The sequence below is a fragment of the Schistocerca americana genome, chromosome 7, assembly GCF_021461395.2.
Source record: "Schistocerca americana isolate TAMUIC-IGC-003095 chromosome 7, iqSchAmer2.1, whole genome shotgun sequence".
In the NCBI taxonomy this organism is placed as follows: domain Eukaryota; kingdom Metazoa; phylum Arthropoda; class Insecta; order Orthoptera; family Acrididae; genus Schistocerca; species Schistocerca americana.
Genome location: NC_060125.1, coordinates 474,904,479 through 474,924,877, shown reverse-complemented (window position 1 = coordinate 474,924,877; position 20,399 = coordinate 474,904,479). Strand labels below are relative to the sequence as shown.

The 20,399-nt window shown below is 44.9% G+C and overlaps 1 protein-coding gene and 1 non-coding gene across 2 annotated transcripts in view; one reads left to right on the top strand and one right to left on the bottom strand.

Annotated features, from left to right (window-relative positions):
* Window positions 1-20,399, bottom strand: part of LOC124623025 (calpain-D-like) — a 517,886-nt gene that overhangs the window by 297,374 nt on the left and 200,113 nt on the right.
* On the top strand, window positions 11,883-11,955 carry Trnaa-agc. Its single transcript has one exon. It is a non-coding gene; the product is annotated as a tRNA-Ala (tRNA).

Genomic DNA, 20,399 nt, shown 5'->3' with positions numbered 1-20,399 from the left:
GTTTCGTCTGGTAACTTTCACACTCTGTCTGAATCGAGCAAGACTATGTTTAGAATCATGCTGTTGTCAGGAACAGTTTCAAATCGATAATCTTTGCTGAAGGTCGAGTGCACGTAAACACAAGAAGAGTGAACTGTTTCTGCCACTTGTTACATCACATCTGGTAACGTTTTTAAGGATGTAAAATAACGCGTAATGACAGTACACAGTATGTTTTTATGTCTCTGTAACCGAAGTATTAATAAAAATCAATATTTTAAAATGTTAATTAAATCCACATTTCTACGATCAACATGTTACATAGCATTTTGTGTATGAGACCATAACCCCAGATATTTTTTTCACCGAAATTGGTTTCCTGAAAAAGAGTGATGCAATAGAGAGCTACGTTTCATGAACTGCATCGAACTGAGTAAGATCTACGACTATATTAAGAAGCTGATGAAGTAACACTTTTTCAGCTTCGGTCACCTTTTTATTCCAGTATGAGTAAATTATAGCACCTGACATTACAACTGTAAGAAATAAACTGGAGGAAGTTGATAAAGTGTGTTATTTAGGCAACTGAATAACAGATATTCAGCATGGATATCATTGGGAAAAAAATTTCAATAGCAAAACGTACTCTCAATGCAAGATGGCAACTATTAGTCAAGAAAAGTCCTTTAGCATTGACAAGAAAACATTTCTTTGGTGATGTCAGCCTGCAGTCTGTACGGATGTGAACGCTAAACATAGTCTAAACAAACAGACAGGGCTAAGAAGCAATAGAAATGTGACCTCACGGAAGGCAAAAGAGCATCACCGAAACAGAAAGACAATGCAATGAAGATGTTCTGAAAGAATTCAATGAGTACAGAAACCTAACACCAACTATTCAAGAAAGAAAAGGAACCTATCTGAAGGTTTCTTTGGATACAGTAAGAGTAAACTAATACACTGGAAGGAAAAATGTGGGAAAAAATAGGGGAGACAAAGGAAAAACATTATAGGTGTATGAGAGGTAATAAAATGTCAGAATTATCAAGAAGTGATGAGGATAGTACAAGATGGGGAAAAGTGGCTCCAACAACAAGGCATAGCCTTTAGAAGTTGAGAATGACAAGTGCTGTTGGAAGATTTGTAGACACATAGAAAACTAGCAGAGAAACCTGATGTTACCCAGGCATTTATTTTTTCCTTTCATTATTTTGTGGGGGTTTTCAGAGACAAAAAATTTCTCAAAGGTTTGAAATTATGTGTAAAGTTTGTTCCTAGTTGGTACGCGTGCTGGTGTAAGCTATCGCCAGCACACTGGTCGGGAAAGATGCAGCGTGAATATCGATTAGGAGACGATGGATCACACGCCTGTCGCGAGAGAGGCTAGAGACGATCACACGCCTGTCGCGAGAGAGGCTAGAGACACACCCACAAGCACACACCACCAACGCCCTCTCAGCAGCATGTAAAGGGTGCGTCGAAAAAATGTATACACACTTTGAACTGTCATAGACAATTTATTTTATGTTCTACAAGGTTAAATATCTGTGAGAGAGTAATGATATGTTTCTTCAACAGGTGTCAGCAGTGGCTAGGAAGCAACTGCAACATGGCGGACGTGAGTTTGAGCTTTGAAGCGCGGAAGCAGATAATTAAGTGGTACTGGAAGTTTGAAAATGTAGCTGCGGTTCGAAGACAGTGGAGAAGTGAGTATGGTACAGAACCACCTTCGAGGTTAACAATTACACGTCTACGAGACAAATTCGAAATTCATGGAACAGTGTGTGATGTGCATAAAGGTCGATCAGGGCGACCTCGTACAGCTAGAAGTGATGATTCCACAACTGCGGTCTTTGAACTGTTTCAGCGTTCGTCTCAAAAATCTTCAAGGAAAACGGCACGTGAGAGTAACGTAAGTGTTAGTAGTGTGCTACGCATTATGAAGAAGGGCAAGTTTCGTGTGTACATTCGAAGGCTGGTGCAACAGCTAAGTGACGACGATCCAGATCGAAGGTTAGAATTTTGTGAATGGGTTCAGGAGATGGTGAGACGTGAACCGGGATTAATGGGTAGCATAATTTGGTCGGATGAAGCCCAATTCAAACTCAATGGAACTGTAAATAGGCGCAATTGTATGTAATGGGCTGAAGATGATCCTCTCATTACAGTTGAAAAGGCTGTGAATTTGCCTGGTGTAAATGTCTGCAAGGGGACTCATTGGGCCTTTTCTCTTTCATATTTCTTTACGTACTACACGAATATGTATTAAAACATGGGGGTTCCTATTTAAAAAACTCGCAGTTGATATCCGTTTGATCTATGGCAGCGCCATCTAGCGAGCCAACCATAGCGCCATCTGGTTTCCCCCTTCAAGCTAGACGAGTATAGTCCTTTGTAGGTTTTTCGTTTGATGCTTATTTCGTGAGATATTTGGCCCGGTCACTATCAATGGACCACCCTGTATGTGTGTATCCATTTGACTTAGCGCGTCGACTCCAAGAAGGTATGTTCCGCCACGTAAGAGAGGGTACTGCAAGTATCTTCCCCCTTGGGTGATCGACCAGGAATCCTAGTGTGTACTTCTTTGTCCGCAGCTCGTGGTCGTGCGGTAGCGTTATCGCTTCCCACGCCCAGGTTCCCGGGTTTCTCTGTCTCGTGATGACTGGGTGTTGTGTGCTGTCCTCAGGTTAGTTAGGTTTAAGTAGTTCTAAGTTCTAGGGGACTGATCACCATAGATGTTAAGGCCCATAGTGCTCAGAGTCATTTGAACCATTTTTTTTTTTTTTACTTCTTTCCTGCTGTCGTGTCCGCTAAGTTTAGACGTCTCTCCCCCATTTATTTCGATGTGTGTGTGGTGCACAGCCACTCGGGCGAAACTGGTCCGCCTCCCTTCACCGGCAGTCGATAATCGAAATAAAAACATGAGGGATACCACACGCAGGGAAACTGTGGAATACGGATGATGCGATATCAGGTACTGTCCTCGCTGGACAGACAGCTATTTGTTGAATCCAGTTAACGAGCGCTCCCATTACGGCCACCGTAGTCTCGTATAGGTGACCAAGAGCGCGGTATTAAATCTTCGAAATTACGTTTCGTGACAAGTGAGTTACGCTCCATATTATTGCACTAAAGCTATTATCCGGCCCTGTCACGGATCAGCGGCGGTAGTTGCAACGGGCGGTCATTTGCTGATGTGCTTCCGTTTCACGCGTCCCAGTGTGATAATTGTTTTAGCGATTTTAATTCTTTTTGATTCGGTGGACCTTTGCAAAATAGAACACGAGCCAGCTATTTAAAAGGCTTCGTTAGGTGGAACACCAGTTTCCGTGTTGCGCAATATTCGAATGGCGGCCGCATCGACGCAGGAAACGACTGAGTTTTAGTGATATTGGTCTCTGCAAATTGAAAAATGATTCAGACATATTCTGCGAAGTGTCACGAAAAACAGTTAGGGTACGGCCAGAAAGAGCGGTCGCAGAAGAACATCTAAATTTAGAAGTGTATGTAAGTGTGTGTATATATATGTGTGTTCCGCATTCCCTCCTAAACCACTGGATCGGTTTCAACTAAACTTGACACACATATCACTTACTGTCTGGTAAGAACCACTGTGTGGGTAAAAACCACATACCTCTCAAATGGGTGGGGGTGAAAAATAAGCGTAGCGTACGACACGGAAACAATCTGACTCTATTCTTCCAGTATTTGAGAATGAGAGCATTTAGTGACGTGCAACAAACTTTACACAAAATTTCAAACCTTTACGAGACGTTTCCTCGCTCACTCCACCACAAAATGATGACAGGAAAAAGAAGTTTTTTGCTTACTACATTTTCGCCGTTCATGCAGCAAAACTACCACATCATGCACCACCTTTACACTTACTATTTATTTACTAATAACTCCTTTCCCAACGCATTTCGCAGACAGTATTCACATATACTCCTGGATGCAGCGCACAATTACATCACTGTACGACTCACAGTTCAGCAGATATCACAAATATTGAGCTGCAAGGAAACTGTACTGGAGAGCGAAACTAGCTCGAGATACAGGTGAGACTGATATTAGTCTTGACTACCGTATATATTAATTTTATTCTGCCTTACGCGTTTCAGCCTTAAGCAGTTCTCAAAGGCTCAAAATATAAATGTAAATGTAAAACCTAAACTGAATTTGTCGAACATATATACAGAGTGTCTGATCTCCTATACGTGATGACATTAAAGTGCCTACTGACTCAGTTTCGCAGGAAAACTTCTGTGAAGTCTGGAAGGTAGAGTTGAGGTACTGGCGGAACTAAAGCTTTGAGGACGGATCGTGGGTCATTCTTGGGTAGCTCCGTCGGTACAGCACTTGCCGGCGAAAAGAATTGGTCCCGAGTTCGAGTCTCGGCCGGCACACAGTTATAATCTACCAGGAAGTTTCATTATAAACGTAGGTCTACCTTTCTTCAACGTATTTCCTGACATAAATCACTATCTGCTCACGTTATCCTACATTTCTTCAGAGCACAAACTCGTCTTTAACCGCCAGAATAAAACATGCATTGTAGCACTCTAGCCACTTTCAGAAAGTTTGCGACATCCGACCACAGGACTGAAAATGTACAACGCTAACAGTCAACACACCGCCTCCAACCTGCCCCTAGCAACTCCTGCCAATAATTTCCACCAGAAACAAAACAGGGTGTAAGTTCGAAGTCCTTACGGATAAGAAACCACTACACTTCCTTTCTCCACGTTAACAAATGTAATTTATTGGCTTCAATTAGACCTCATCATGCCCATCGCTTTCTTAAGACTCTACCTCGAGCTAGCTAATAGCTTCTGCTTCCGAGCAGGCGCATGATTTTTTTGCCGAAAAATTTCCTGGGTGTCTACTTCATTGTAGTTTACATTCCAAACACACCTAATACTCCGTTATCGAGTTACAAGGCTATTTTTGAAAATGTGTCTCTCTCATAAAACCTTCACAGCGGGAAAAAAATAGTCGACCTCGCGGTCAATGTGGCAGCATGTAATTTCAGCGATGGCCAAACAGGCATTATGGAAATTATGAACGTGCTCGAACTTGAGATCGTACCAATCTACATCTACGTGATTACTTTGCTATTCACAGTAAAGTGCCTGGCAGAGGGTTAAGTGAACCACCTTCAAGCTGTCTCTCTACCGTTTCACTCTCGAACGGCGCGCGGGAAAAATTAGCACTTAAATTTTTCTGTGCGAGCCCTGATTTCGCTTATTTTATCGTGATGATCATTTCTCCCTATATAGGTGAGTGTCAACAGAATGTTTTCGCAATCGGAGGAGAAACCTGGTGATTGAAATTTCATGAGAAGATCCCGTCGCAACGAAAAACGCCCTTGTTTTAATGATTGCCACTCCAATTCACGTAGCATGTCTTTGGCACTATTTCCCCTACTTCGCGATAATACAAAACGAGCTGCCCTTCTTTGTACTTTTTTGATGTTATCCGTCAGTCCCATCTGATGCGGATCATACACCGCACATCAATACTCCGGGAAAGGGCGGACAAGTGTGGTGTAAGCAGTCTCTTCAGTAGACCTATTGCACCTTCTAAGTGTTCTGCCAATGAATCGTAGTGTTTGGTTGGCTCTACCCACAACATTATCTATGTGATCGTTCCAATTTAAGGTGTTTGTAATGGTAATCCCTAAGTGTTTAGTTGATTTTACAATCTCTTACAACTATTGGACAAAAGCGGACGAAAAGTGAGCAAACGGATGAGAGAAGCTGCCAAGGAGTCCCGCAGGACCACCACGGTTACGAGGAAGATCGAGGAGGACCTCCTTCTGGATCTGGAAGAATTGCTATATGGTCTAGGGGTCGCTGTCAAAGAGGTATGTTTAAATGAACTACAAGAAATGTAACACAAAACTTTTAACGCGTTTTTCTGGTTCAAAATGGTTCAAATGGCTCTGGGCACTATGGGACTTAACTTCTGAGGTCATCAATCCCCTAGAACTTAGAACTACTTAAACCTAACTAACCTAAGGACATGACACACATCCATGCCCGAGGCAGGATTCGAACCTGCGACCGTAGCGGTCACGCGGTTCCAGGCTGTAGCGCCTAGAGCCGCACCGGCCACTCTGGCCGGCCGTTTTTCTGGATACCACATTTTTCAGATGGGCGTGGAGAATGTTTGGGCGGAATAAGGGGAACCAGCTCGCATTCGTCGAGGCAGATGGAAAACCGCCTTAAAAAACCATCCACAGACTGGCTGGCACACCGGACCTCGACACTGATCCGCCGGGCGGATTCGTGCCGGGGGCAGGCAAGCCTTCCCGCCCGGAAAGCAGTGCGTTAGACCGAACGGCTAACCGGGCGGGCTGACAGGTTTATTACCGAGCTATCAGTTTAATAAGTCGTGGTTGCGAAATACTAACACGATTTATTTATAGAAGAGCGGAAAACAGGTAGAAGCAGACCTCGCTTAAGATCAGTTTGGATTCCGGAGAATGCAGAAACACACAAGGCAGTACTGACTCTACGTTTATAGCATTTGTAGACTTGTAGAAAGCTTTTGACCATGTTGACAAGAGTACACCCTCTGGGGTTCTGAAGGTAGCATGGGCAAAATAGAGGGAGCGAAAGGCTATTTACAACTTGTGTACAAAGTAGACGGCAATCGTAAGAGTCGAGGAGCATGAAAGGGAAGTTGGGTTGGGTTGTTTGGGGGAAGAGACCAAACAGCGAGGTCATCGGTCTCATCGGATTAGGGAAGGACGTCGGCCGTGCCCTTTCAAAGGAACCATCCCGGCATGTGCCTGGAACGAGTTAGGGAAATCACGGACAACCTAAATCAGGATGGCCAGACGCGGGACTGAACCGTCGTCCTCACGAATGCGAGTCCAGTGTGCTAACCACTGCGCCACCTTGCTCGGTGAAAGGGAAGTGGTGGTTGAGAAGGGAGTGAGACAGGGTTGTAGCCTATTCCCGATTTTATTCCACATGTACATTGATGAAGCAGTAAAGGAAACCAAAGAAAAATTTGGGGTAGGAATTAAACTTCAGGGTGAACAAATAAAAACCCTGAGGTTTGTTGATGACACTGAAATTCTATCAGAGACAGCAAAAGATATTGAAAGAGCAGTTGAACGGAATGGATAGTATCTTGAGAGTAGGATACAAGATGAACATCAACAAAAGTAAGACATGGGTAATGGAATTTAATCGAATTAAATCAAGCGATGTTGAAGGGATTAGATTAGGAAATAAGAGGCTAAAAGTAGTCGATGAGTTTTGCTATTTGGGCAGCAAAATAACTGATGATGGCCGAAGCAGAGAGGACGTAAAATGTAGACTGACAGTGACAAGAAAGAAGTCCTGAAGGAAAACAAAAAAAGAAAAAGAATGAAATTTGTTAACGTTGAATATAAATGTTGTTTTGGGAGCCTTTTCTTGAAGGTATTTCACTGGAGTGTAGCTCTATATGGAAGGTAATCGTGGACGATAAACATTTAAGACAAGAAGAGAATAGAAGCTCTAGAAATATGGTGTTACAGAAGGATCTGAAGATTAGATGGTTCAAATGGCTCTGAGCACTATGGGACTTAACTTCTGAGGTCATCAGTCCCCTAGAACTGAGAACTACTTAAACCGAACTAACCTAAGGACATCACACACATCCATGCCCGAGGCAGGAAGCACCTAGAACCGCTCGGCTTCTCCGGCCGGCAAGATTAGATGTGTAGATCAAGTAACTACTGAGGAGGCACTGAAGAGAATTGGGGGAAAAAAAAAAGATGTTTGTGGTACGAACTGACTAAAAGAAGAGATCGGTTGATAGGAAACATTGAGATATCAAGAAGGGATCACCAATTTAGTGTTGGACGGAATTTTGTGTGTGCTAGTGTGTGTGTGTGTGTGTGTGTGTGTGTGTGTGTGTGTGTGTGTGTGTGGAGCGGGGGGAGGGGGGGGAAGGGTAAAATTCGTAGATGGAGACCAAGAGATGAATACAGTAAGCGGATTTAAAAGGATGTAGATTGCTGTAGTTATTCGTAGAAGGATAGCATGGAGAGCCGCATTAAACCAATCCGCGGACGGACGACCACAACACAATTACCCCCATTTATATAGGAATCGTTAGCGCTAGGATTTCACCCGCAACAAGTCCCGCCCACTCATCCCTCAGGAGCAAGTCCCGCCCATTCACCCCCGATTTTCCCGGTCTTTGTTAGGCGCCTGGGCATCGTTTCAGTTGACCCACGTGGTTTACCGCGTTCGGCTGCACTTGGAGTGAATGTTAAATTAGTATCTTGCTAGGTTTTAAAAATTTTGCCAGATAGTTAAAAGACACGTTACAGAAAACGTGCACAATTGGCCTCAGCTGTGCCAGGTACTTCCACAGCAAACATAAGAGAAAACGATCTAACACTGAATTCTTTAAATACGAGAACTCAGTATTCAGATGAATAGCCTATGAAGAAACATATTTTTATGCGAGAAAAAGCACCCAAAGCTAAAACAGGAAAAACCTACCCTCAAAGAATTATTTGCTTGGAGAAAGAGGAACCACAGTATACTTGAGAGTTAAGTTTCAGAACTCAGACAGTAAATGTGAAACAAGCACCAATGTTCACTATACTTCGAAAGGGCGTGTTATTCACTGAATAGTTTGGCTGAAAAGTTTTGTTGAAAAGTTTTAGTGGTGGAAGGAGAACTAGCACAGCATGAAGGACGTTTTACAGCCGTGAAACACTGCAGTATTTATTTCCTCCATAACTGCTCTATGACAAACATACACATCATTATTATTTTAAAAAAATGGTTTGAATGACATTTACGAAATTAATAAATCTTTTGGTTAAAAACAGACAGGACAAAGAATAACGATAGATTATTTTCCTGAGACGTTTGCAGCAGCATATAGGACACTAATCACACAGAAACAGCCACAATTCTTTATAACCTCGTTTATAATGCGCAGTTATGGCGTTGGAAGAATTTACAAGTTAAAATTCACTCATTACCCATGCAAATACTAACGAAATATGTCATATAAGCGAACATCTTACTGCTTTCATTAGGCATTTCTACATCATGGCATTCTTATATGCTATTTTCGTGAGCTATTATAAGGGCCTACATAAAGAATGACTTATTTATATATAACCATTTTAGACATCAGAGTTATTCGACTGCACGCGTGGCTTTACTAGCGACATGACAGATTCAAGACCAATGTTTTCGCATTGTATGTTTGCTCTGCTGTTTCCTTCAAATAAAGGTATTATAATAAGTGAATTAGTTAATAAAAACTTGTCCTTATTGCCCTTAAATAACATCACGTTATTTTTTGTTTTCTATTGCTGGCGATACTTTCAATTATCTATAAATATTTTCATTTCTTTAATAATGTACATTCATATTATATTACTATCCAGAAAAACTTAAATTTCTTATCATTACTGAATTTCATCACAGTCTAACATGTGTTGCACTTTGACGATAGCAACTTTGATGTATCTTCCAGTTTGCGGAATTGGCGGCTGTTTACGGGAGGGCCTTACACTATGTATAGGCATGGAGGGGGGTGAATGGGCGGGACTTGTTCCGGGTGAAATCCTAGCGCTAAGGGCACGTCATTTGTACTGGTCACAGAAGAACGATACCGAATAAAGCGGTATCTTTTCTGAACTTGCCGATGGGACACTACGACGCACACTTTAGTAGGCTGCCCCGAATGGCTTTAATGTTCTCTGGGCTCATAGCCCTATTCTAGGGTGAGGGGGGGGGGAACTTCCTTAATATCCCAGATTCTCCCTCTCCAAGGTGCTCAGTTCCGCCCCCGAAGCGCTTTCTGAAAGGAGTTTAAAAGCATCGCTGCATTTGTCCCCAATGGGGTGTGCTGCTAGTAATTAAGATCTGCGCGGCACGGTGAGCGCGTATTGGCGGTCAAAGACTGCGACGGCGTGGGACAGGCGAACTCCGTACAAAGCTGCGAGAAGACTGCCGGGGAGAGGGCGCAATAGGCGGCGTGCTGGAGAAAGCTTTCCAAAGCCCGGCACTGCGAGCGCGCCCGCAGGAGGAAAAAATGACCTCCTAATTGGAGCAATTAGTCAGGAGGCGGCCGTGGATACGGGGTCCCACCGATCTCGCTACTGGTTGAGGGCCCGCCGTATTCAGCAAGTATGCGTGCGCCCTACAGTACTGTGTACCGAACGCTTTCCCTCATACACCAACACCGTAACGCATGTCGTTACTGTTGCTCGATTGTAGAAAATTTTGTTACCCTATAGACGGGGAAGGATCGCAAAGTAAAGCACAATAATTCTTTCTGCCCTGGTATTGCACCTGGAATGTTGAAATTTCGCGATCGTATAGTTTTAAATTTGCTCTATACGGGGTATTATGTTTCCATGTGCAGCTGTAGCGAGAGAAGCCTGAATTACGAAACAAACATGGCGCGTATGTTACTGTCGTCAACTTCTGAAGAGCAACGAGGTGTAGCTCGATATTCGTGGGCCAAAGGGCATAACCCGAGAGAAATTCACAGCATCAAGCGTAGCGTGTATGGGGACGACTGTAGAGAGCGAAGCAATGTCACCGGGTGGTGTGCATTCTTCCAAGAGGACCGTGTGAACTTGGTAACTGCTACAACCCCGCAGAATGTCGGAGCCGTTGAAGCAGCAATATTGAACGACTGGCATATGCAACTGTGAACTTTATCGCAGCATTTCAACATTTCCTACGTTGTGACGCACGATACGACACGTGTAAATTTCGTCAAGTTAGTGCTCGCTGGATGCCTACGAAACCGACACACAACCCCAGGGGCCAGCGAATGATGACAAACTTGGATCACTTAACGCGTTATGCCGCAAAAGGGCATGACTTTCTGAAAGGAATCTAACCGGTGATGACTCGTGTCATAAATCTATCTATAAAACTTTTTGCTAATAAAATTATTGTGCGTTGCCCTCCGATCTTCCCTCGTGAACATGTGTGGAGCCAGACATGTCCGCCAGAAAATACACCACACATGTATGTAGTGTATCTGTAGGCGTGAATGCCTTGGTAACTTCAGTGTGGATGCACAACAGGGGAGTACACAGGCCCCGCTACGAGTAGGTCGCCGAGTGTACAGTGGACGCTACAAGCGTGTGACAAGATGAGAATTTGGGAAGCGCGTCCGTATGGCCAAGTCGGTTAGGGCAACCGCTCACGATAAACGGGAGATCCAGGTTAGAGTCCCAGTCCGGCACAAATTTCAACTATCACCACCGAATTATTTCGATGCTCGATCGCTGAAGGCGTCGGTCTTTCCTCCGAAATTTGGAAATATTGTTGTTGTCGTCTTCGATGCAAAGACTGGTTAGAAACAGCTGTCCACCGCCATACATCCCAAGCGATTCTCTACATCTACAGACTCCGAAAATAATCATACGGTGGATGACGGAAGAGACCACGTACCACTACTAACCACTTCCTTTCCTATTCCACTAGCAATTATAGCGAGGGAAAAACGACTGCCTACAAGCCTCCGTACAAGCCCTAATTTCTGATTTCTGTCTTCGTGGTCCTTAGGCAAATTGTACGTTGGCGGCAGTAGAATCGTTCTGCAGTCACTTTCTGACGCCGGTTCTCAAAATTTTCTCAACACTCTTTCGCGAAAACGTCGTCTTCCATCCACGGATTCCGATTTGAGTTCAGGAAGCATTTCCGTTATACTTTCGTGCTGATCGAACCTATCAGTATCAAATCTAGCTGCACGCTTCTTCCCATTACGTCCAACGCTGGGGTTCTATTCCAATGCCGGAGAGCCCTGGCGGTAGTGACAATGCAAGGGAAAATAACCAGGAGATATGAATTGGAGTTGTGTTGGGGAGGGCACTCAACTTGGTTAGTTCGTGCAACAACGTTAACCATAGTGCTGTGGTGGTGTAATGGTCAGCATTTCTGCCTAGCAAGCAAGAAGACCCGGGTTCGAGTGCCGGCCGCGGCAGAAATTTTAGTCCTTTTCTTCTGCTTCAATCATTTTCGCAGCTTCTGAATTGCTTCGATGTCTTCCTTTAATCCGACCTGGTGGGGACCCCAAACACTAGAGCAGTATTCAGCAACGCGTCACACTAACGTTCTATACGCCGTCTCCATCATAGATGAGCAACACTTTCCCAAAATTCTCCCAGTAAAAGGAAGTCGGGCATTCGCCTTCCCGACTACCAATCTGACGTCTGCGTAACTACCGCAGACTATAGTTAAGTCCTTTTTTCACTACACATACCATAGCCTCAATAACCTCCTGTTATGCGAAAGAAGTTATTTTTACAGCGAATTCATGTACTGCAGTAAATGAAGGAATATCATGAAGAGCTGAGTGACAAAATAATTAACTGGACAACTGACGACAAACACTTCGATTCAACGAGCGCAGCGAAACATTCAGGATATCTTTGATATATAGAGGTTTGTTTTCAAGGATCGAGTAATGGAGAAATTCGATTTATCCACGTTCCAATTACGAACAGTCGACTGTGTACTGGTTCAAATGGCTCTGAGGACTATGGGTCTTAACATGTGAGGTCATCAGTCCCCTAGAACTTAGAACTATTTAAACCAAACTAATCTAAGGACATCACACACATCCATACCCGAGGCAGGATTCGAACCTGCGACCGTAGCGGCCGTGCTGTTCCAGACTGTAGCGCCTAGAACCGCTCGGCCACCCGGCCGGCGACTGTGTACTCTCAGCGAACAAACGCCATCTGACAAAGTCTAAGTTAGTAAGTGAAAGAACGAGTGCAATGAAAACAAAGCTAAAGTTATGTTTCGCGTAAGTCAGATCAAGTTTTCCTGTCAATCCTACAGAAGTTTTGATACGTTGTGTGTTAGCGAGAGGCAAAACAATCTGCACTATACTCTTTGATCGACACTGTATTTACACCGAAAAATATGAAAGACAGAAAACGAGATGTCTGGCTGAAAGAGCAATGCTTAAACAAATATTTGTTTTACATGCTTTCCATCTACCGCACGACATAAGAGGAGCACCTGCAATTGCCTAAAGCAGCTACACTGCGCAACACAATTGAAGGGTCACTTTTTCGAAACCATGTAACTGTCTCCCATGGCGGGGCAAAAATGGAAATTTGGCTCAAAGGTGTCCACAAGCTTCCTCTGCAATGACGCAAAAGCGTGGCGCCCTGCGACATCACACTTGTGCTCGGCGATGCTTCAAACAGCAATGAGTCGACAGAGGCGAGAAAAAAACCAGCGCTCAGGAGTTCATGTGAAGTGTAAGATGGTTTGATGATTCCACAGTGGCACCAAATTTCACCACAATTCCGCCCAACGCCACCGAGGACATGTCACACGATGCGAACGTCGTCACACACCCTATTACCCACATTTCACTTCTTATTCTGACGCCTCGGCGAAGGAGATCAGAACCGTAACACTCTGCGTAAAAATCCCGCGGTTTTGTTATGAGTTTTTGTGTTATCGTTTTAGGGCGCAAAACTGCTACGGTCATTAGCGCCCGGTCTGTGGCTTAGGAAAAGGTAAAAAAACCAAACTGGAAACCAGCAGCAGTGGGAGCGAAACTCCAAAAAAGTGGGGAAACTAAAAAACAGAAGGAAAGCTTAAAAAAACACTATAGAGTGAGGGGGGGGGTGGTTTGTTCCCAAAAAGAGCTTCAAATGACTGAGGTCATCTCACTGACACTAATAAACTCGAGAACGCAATCGGCTGAGCGCGTATCATCTGCTAAAATGGAAGATATATCAGGCGACAGCTGTAGATGGGCGCGTAACGGAGTAAAATAGGGGCACTCAAGTAAAAGGTGTATCACCGTTCTCAGTTGAGAGCAGTGGGGACAAATCGGGGGAGGATCGCCACTTGAAAGATGTCGATGGCTAAAAAGACAGCGCCCTATCCGGAGTCTAGTTAAAATTACCTCCTCCCGACGGGGAGTTCTCATGTCCTGCAATTTATTATTGGGAAGTGTCGACCAACGTGCGTGCCATAAAAGAGCAACACGACGATATAAAATACTCCGTAGTTCGGCGAAGGGAACCATGCGAATAGCAGGCTGAAGAAGAGAGACTGCAGCCTTGGCCGCTATATGGGCCGCCTCGTTTCCACGGATACCAACGTGTCCTGGTATCCAGAGGAATGCCACAGAGACGCCCCCCAAGTGGAGCAAGTCCTGAATCCGGTGGACCAGAGGGTGGACAAGTTAGAGAGCTTGGAGACTGAGAAGAGAGCTGAGCGAATCTGAGCATGTAATATACTGTATCCGCTGATGGCGACGGATGTATTGGAGAGCCTGGAGAACAGCGTAAAGCGCCGCAGTAAAAACCGAACACCAAATGATGTTTTTGAGCCGTCAGTGTAAATAAATGTGGCATCCTTCATTTGTGCGCATAGAGCAGCAAATGCCCGACGATAAACGAGTGAAGGGGTACCATTCTTTGGGAAACTGACAAAGGTCACGGAGCAGGCAGGTCCGAGGGCGGAGCCAAGGCGGAGCTGTACCCCAAGTTATCAAGAAAGTTTTAGGAAAGTGGAAGGAAAGAGAACGTAGCAGTTGACGGAAGCGGACTCCTGGTGGTAGTAGAGAGGAAGGGCGGCCTGCATACCCTAAATCCAAAGAGGCGTCGAAAAAAAGGTCATGTGCCGGATTAGCAGGCATGGAAGACATATGGCTAGCATAGCGACTCAGAAGGACAGATTGCAGATTGGACAGCGGAGATTCAGCAGTCTCGGCATAAAGGCTTTCCACAGGATGGTGTAAAAAGCTCCAGACGCTAAACGCAATCCACGGTGGTGGGCAGAGTCGAGACGACGAAGAATAGACGGCCGAGCAGAGGAGTAAACTATGCTTCCATAGTCCAATTTCGAGCGCACTAAGGCGCGATAGAGGCGGAGAAGGACCACTCGGTCCTCTCCCCAGGAGGTACCATTCAGGACACGGAGGCTGTTGAGGGATCGCAGACAGCGAGCCGAAAGATAGGAAACGTGGGAGGACCAGCACAGTTTTCTGTCAAACATAAGACCTACCAAGAATTTAGCGACGTCCGCGAACGGAAGGTTGACGGGGCCTAGATGAAGGGAATGTCAACCGCAGAACGGTTTCTTATGAGAGGCCGAGGAAAACATTCCAGACACACTGAGTGAGCGAAGTGGCCATTCGTAAAAGTCATCTTACTTTTAGTGAATTAAGATTCCCAAAGTTAATTTTCTCGAGAATTTTTTAGAGTTGTATTGGAGTCCTTCGGGGGACACTTCACGTACAATCAATTTAAAAAATTACAAAAATTCGATTGCAGTGTGGTCTCGTTGTTAGTGTCACCCGTGTGAAGCAGGGATGGGTCGCTAGTTAAGGAAAAATAAAAGGCCGCCTTAGTAGTCGAATAGTTAGCGTCTCTGCCTTCGGTGCGGAAGAACGCAGAATCGATTCCCAGTACCTCCTCAGATTTTTCTGTTGTAGGAAAGTCTGGAACGGAGTCCACTGAGTTCTTCGTGGTTAGAGGTAGTGCCTGAAATTTGGCATTCTCGGCACACTTTTGACGCTGTGGATTTCGGAATACTGAATTCTCGAACAATTTCCGAAATGGAATGTTCCATTCGTCTGGCTCCACCAACCAACCCGCGTTCAAAGTCTGTTAATTCTCGTCGTGCGGCCATAATCACGTCCGAAACTTTTTCACAGATCACCGTAGCACAAATGACAGCCCCGCCAACGCACTGCCCTTTTATATAGGGTGGAGCGAATATAAATGGCTCAGACAAGTGGACACCATTTGTGGCAGCTTTAACGGAGGTCGAAAAGACTTAACAGTTGCTTCGAACAGGATGGAGGCACTGCCCATACAACCGGCCGAACCTTGGAGCACATTACACGGTCTTCATGTCTGACAAGAGTTGCTAGCATAGGTCAGTCTGGTCGCGGCCCTAGCTCGCTACTAGGTCATCTTATCTGTAGTGTGAGAATGGTTTGTGTGGGGAGCCCTGAAATCTAAGGTGTATCGCAACAACCCTCCCAGTCTTCAGAAACTGCAGCAGAACATTTCGGGTGAGACTGTAGCAATTCCAGCAGTCCAGCTTCGATCCGCCTTCAGCAACTGTGTCCAGGGCCCAAAAGTGCCAAGAGATGAATGGTGGTCACTTTCTATTTTCTTTCCTCTGCTGTGTTTCTTTATACCTTGGAACTCTGCTCTGCGGTTCACTTTTACTTGCCCTTGTATACGCGATACTAAAGCCATCTGTATATGTGCCTATCGCTATACTGTGGCTTGTCGCCTCAGTGTATACCGAATGGATAGTAACAAGACTAACGAGCAGATCTTGAAGTTACTGAACAGTTACAAATCCAGACCCATACGGTTCACCGAAATCGACAAAGACATGAAAACACAGGAATTGAAATTGACATAATAGATAACAGAATACTTTTTAAAGAAGCAGCCAAAAGGAAGGCTTTCGGGAACGAAGGGGGGTATGGAAAAGGAAAAAAGTGCACCCAGGAAGGAAAGGAATCACAGCTTCGAAGGATAAAGGAAGTCTGCGAACAACGAAAATTAAAGGCAGCAAGACCATTATTGATTTATCGTACCCTCGAAAAGGAGTGTTCGAATAAATAAATGTCACGCCGTTGGCACACGGACCGTGCATCCGAACGTTGAGCGTGCCGAGTTTCTGACGTCATAGCATTAAATAGCAGGTTCGGGAGTTTTTTTCGAACGTGCAGAGCAATATCTAGCATGTCAGATATTCTGAGCGTGCGGCTGAGTGTTGACCAATGAGATAGCACAACGCCACCTACGTCACATGCACGCCATCTCCCTGCACCACAGAGTTGTGAGGCGCCATATTGGCATTCATTTGCAGCCTATATGTATATATGCCGTTTCTGAGCACCAGCAAATTGAGAATAACTCGAAAACCCGTTGTTAACTGTAAGAATCGTTGCAATGAAAAAATAAGAAACAGCATATTCGTGGCAAAAGAATTATTTTAACTTACGTATTATGAGAGTATGCTATTTGAAGGAAACGACACACTGAAAATGCACTAAAACACATTGTTCTTGGTACAATTTGTTATAATTAAATTTCAATTAATAACATAGCTGCCGGCCGCAGTGGTCGTGCGGTTCTAGGCGCTTCAGTCCGGAACCGCGGGACTGCTACGGTCGCAGGTTCGAATCCTGCCTCGGGCATGGATGTGTGTGATGTCCTTAGGTTAGTTAGGTTTAAGTAGTTCAAAGTTCTAGGGGACTGATGACCTCAGGAGTTAAGTCCCATAGTGCTCAGAGCCATTTGAACCATCTGAATGATGAAATAATGTTTATCTTATGTGGCGAAGTACTGCAAATTTGTATCGCATTGTTTGTAGTGAAACTTTCATAGGCCTGTGTCCTTATTGATCGGACATGGTTCTTTCCTTTTCGTCTTGAAACATGTACATGGATATTGAAGTTTTTATTTGTGAATATTACATATAGAACAACGTGACTAACTTATGGAAAATGGAGGAAATGTGCGTTTTAGTAGAGCTAATGTGGGCATTTTATGCGCGCCCGTTTAGTAAACAGTGTGATTTACGAACTAGAAATATCCCGCAACTTCCGCTGGAGTGCATTGTGATTGCGTATACCATATACCACGTTGGGGCCCACGTAATGTACGCACAATTTACATCATTTCTCAGCCTTCAGCAGCACGTTGAACTCGGCACGTTCAACGTTGACGTTCGACAACACGGTCCGTGTGCCGACGGCTTTGAAAGTAACTCGTATAAAAAGTAACAGTAACCGTAATTACAGTTATTTCTTTATTTAAATAATATAAAAATATCAGTTTTCGCGGTTATGGTAATTTTTTTATACCAGTTGCTTTTAACAGTTATTTATTTATTCGAATAACCCTTCTGGAGGGTACGATAAATGAATTATGGTTTTGTGTTCTTTCTTCTTAATTTTCGTTGCTCCCAGACTTCCTCTGAGCTTCGAGGGAGACGTTCCACTTCTTCGTGTGTCCACTTTCTTTCTTTCTTCCTTCCTTTCTTTCTTTTTTAAGCGTACCAAACAAAACGATTATCCGAATAAATAAGTAACTGTTAAAAATAACTAGTATAAACAATAGTCGTACCGGCGATAGCTGATACTCCGAAATAACCGTTTGGCCCATCTCCAGTGTGGGCAAGGGTGGGAGACATAATAGGAAAGCACAGAGCTGCGCCCGAGCCGGCCACCGGTTGGAGGGTAATTCCCGGCGTCAGGTGGTGCGCCCAGCTGTGGGTGGCTGTGGAGGGGGAGGGGGCAGAGGGAGGGGGGAGACATCGATCCCGCGAGTCGGCCGGCAGCAGAGCACAACAGCGGCCGCCGTCCGCATACCACGCCGTCTGGCGCACAAATACCCGCCGACAACTCCCCCGGCTCTGTGTGCGCCCGGCCAACTTGCTGCCCGCTGCGCATTTTTCCGCTTTACTAACCGCCACAATGGACGGCCATTCTCCAGATGCTGTGCCCACTCCGAATAACGAGCACGGTGCCACTTTTCTACATTTCCCGCGAAAATAAGTCAGCGGTGTATACGGTCTCGTGCCGTACTCATGTAAGCTAGACGTCTACGCTAGTAAGAGAAATGATATTCAAATGTGTATGAATTCCAAAGGGACCAAACTGCTTAGATCATCGGTCGCTGGACTTACTCACTACTTAAACTAACTTATGCTAAGAACAACACACACATCCATGCCCGAGGGAGGACTCTAACCTCCGGCGGGAGGGGCCGCGCAGTCCGTGACATGACGCCTCAAACTGCGCGGCCACTCCGCGCGGCTCTAAGAGAAATGAGATCAGCATCCGCAAGTGCTTTTTCTGTACCTGCATCAGTGGATATTTGAGGTTCTGCAATAAATTTTAATCCTTTATGTATGCCGGAGCTCCAGGATCCCATAAAGTCCCAATCAGATTCTATACTGAATATGCTACTAAGAAAGCCCTTCTGTTAACCATAATCTATGGTACGTACTCCCGACGAAAGAAAAAAAAAAAAAGACCACCGAGGAGTTGGAAATAAGAGCACGTCACCCGCTACAAGAGTAATAGTACAAGTGATAGTTCAAAATTGTTCAAATGGCTCTGAGCACTATGCGACTTAACCTCTGAGGTTATCAGTCCCCTAGAACTTAGAACTAATTAAACCTAACTAACCTCAGGACATCACACACATCCATGCCCGAGGCAGGATTCGAACCTGCGACCGTAGCGGTTGCTCGGTTCCAGACTGCAGCGCCTAGAACCGCACGGCCACTCCGACCGGCAGTACAAGTGATACACAAAACTACCCTCTAGTATCCTTGACATCATTTCGTTGTAGTCCGCCCCCGGTAGTTGAGTGGTCAGCGCGACAGAATGTCAATCCCAAGGGCCCGGGTTCGATTTCCGGCTGGAGATTTTCTCTGTTCAGGGACTGTGTGTTGTGTTGCCATAATCATCATCATTTCACCCCCATCGACGCGTCAAATCGAAAGACTTGAACCCGACGAACGGTCTACCCGACGAGAGGCCCTAGTCACACGACATTTACATTTTACTTCGTTGTAGAATCGTAGATCTGAGCTCAAACTTGATGAGGTTTAATGTACGTTTTCACAATCGGATATCCTTCCTGCTGGTAAATCTAAGTCTTCGTATTCGTCTACGTCTAAATCTACATACATACTCCGTAAGCCACCATGTGGGGCGTCGAGTAGGGTAGCACGTACCTCTATAGTCACTCCCTCAGTCAGAACCCACATTTCTCTTATCGTACCTTCGTGGTCCTTTCGCTGTACGGTGGCAGCAGAATCGTTCTACAGTTAACTTCAAAAGTCCGTTCTCTAAATTTTCACAATACTGTTCCGCGAAAGAACTTTGTCTTCCCTCCGATTCCCATTTGAGTTCACGAAGCACCCTTGTAACACAGTGCTCGGGTACTGATCGAACATACCGGTATCGCACCTCAGCCTGTCTCTGCATAGCTTCCGCGTCTTCCTGTAATCCGATCTGCTGAGAATCGCAAACTCTCTTGAGCAGTACTGAAGAATGGGTCGAACTAGTGTTCTCTCATTCACAGACGAACCAGACTTTCCCAAAATCCTCCCAATTAACCGAAGTCGACCATTCGCCTTCGCCACTACAATCTTCACATGCTCGTTCCATTTCATAGCGCCTAATTCGTACTAGTAATTTCGTAACAAGTACCACCCGTATGAACTACGTACCTTAGCTTAAGGATATGTACTGGTCTCAGTTTAACGAAATAGTCATATTTTTATTCTTACGTCACTATTTGCAGACAAACAATGTAACTTTTTCACTCCTCTTCCCAACCCCTTCGCACTTTTCATAAATTCTCATTTAGCACTACATTCCTCTGATCATTTTTGTTCCATTCGGTC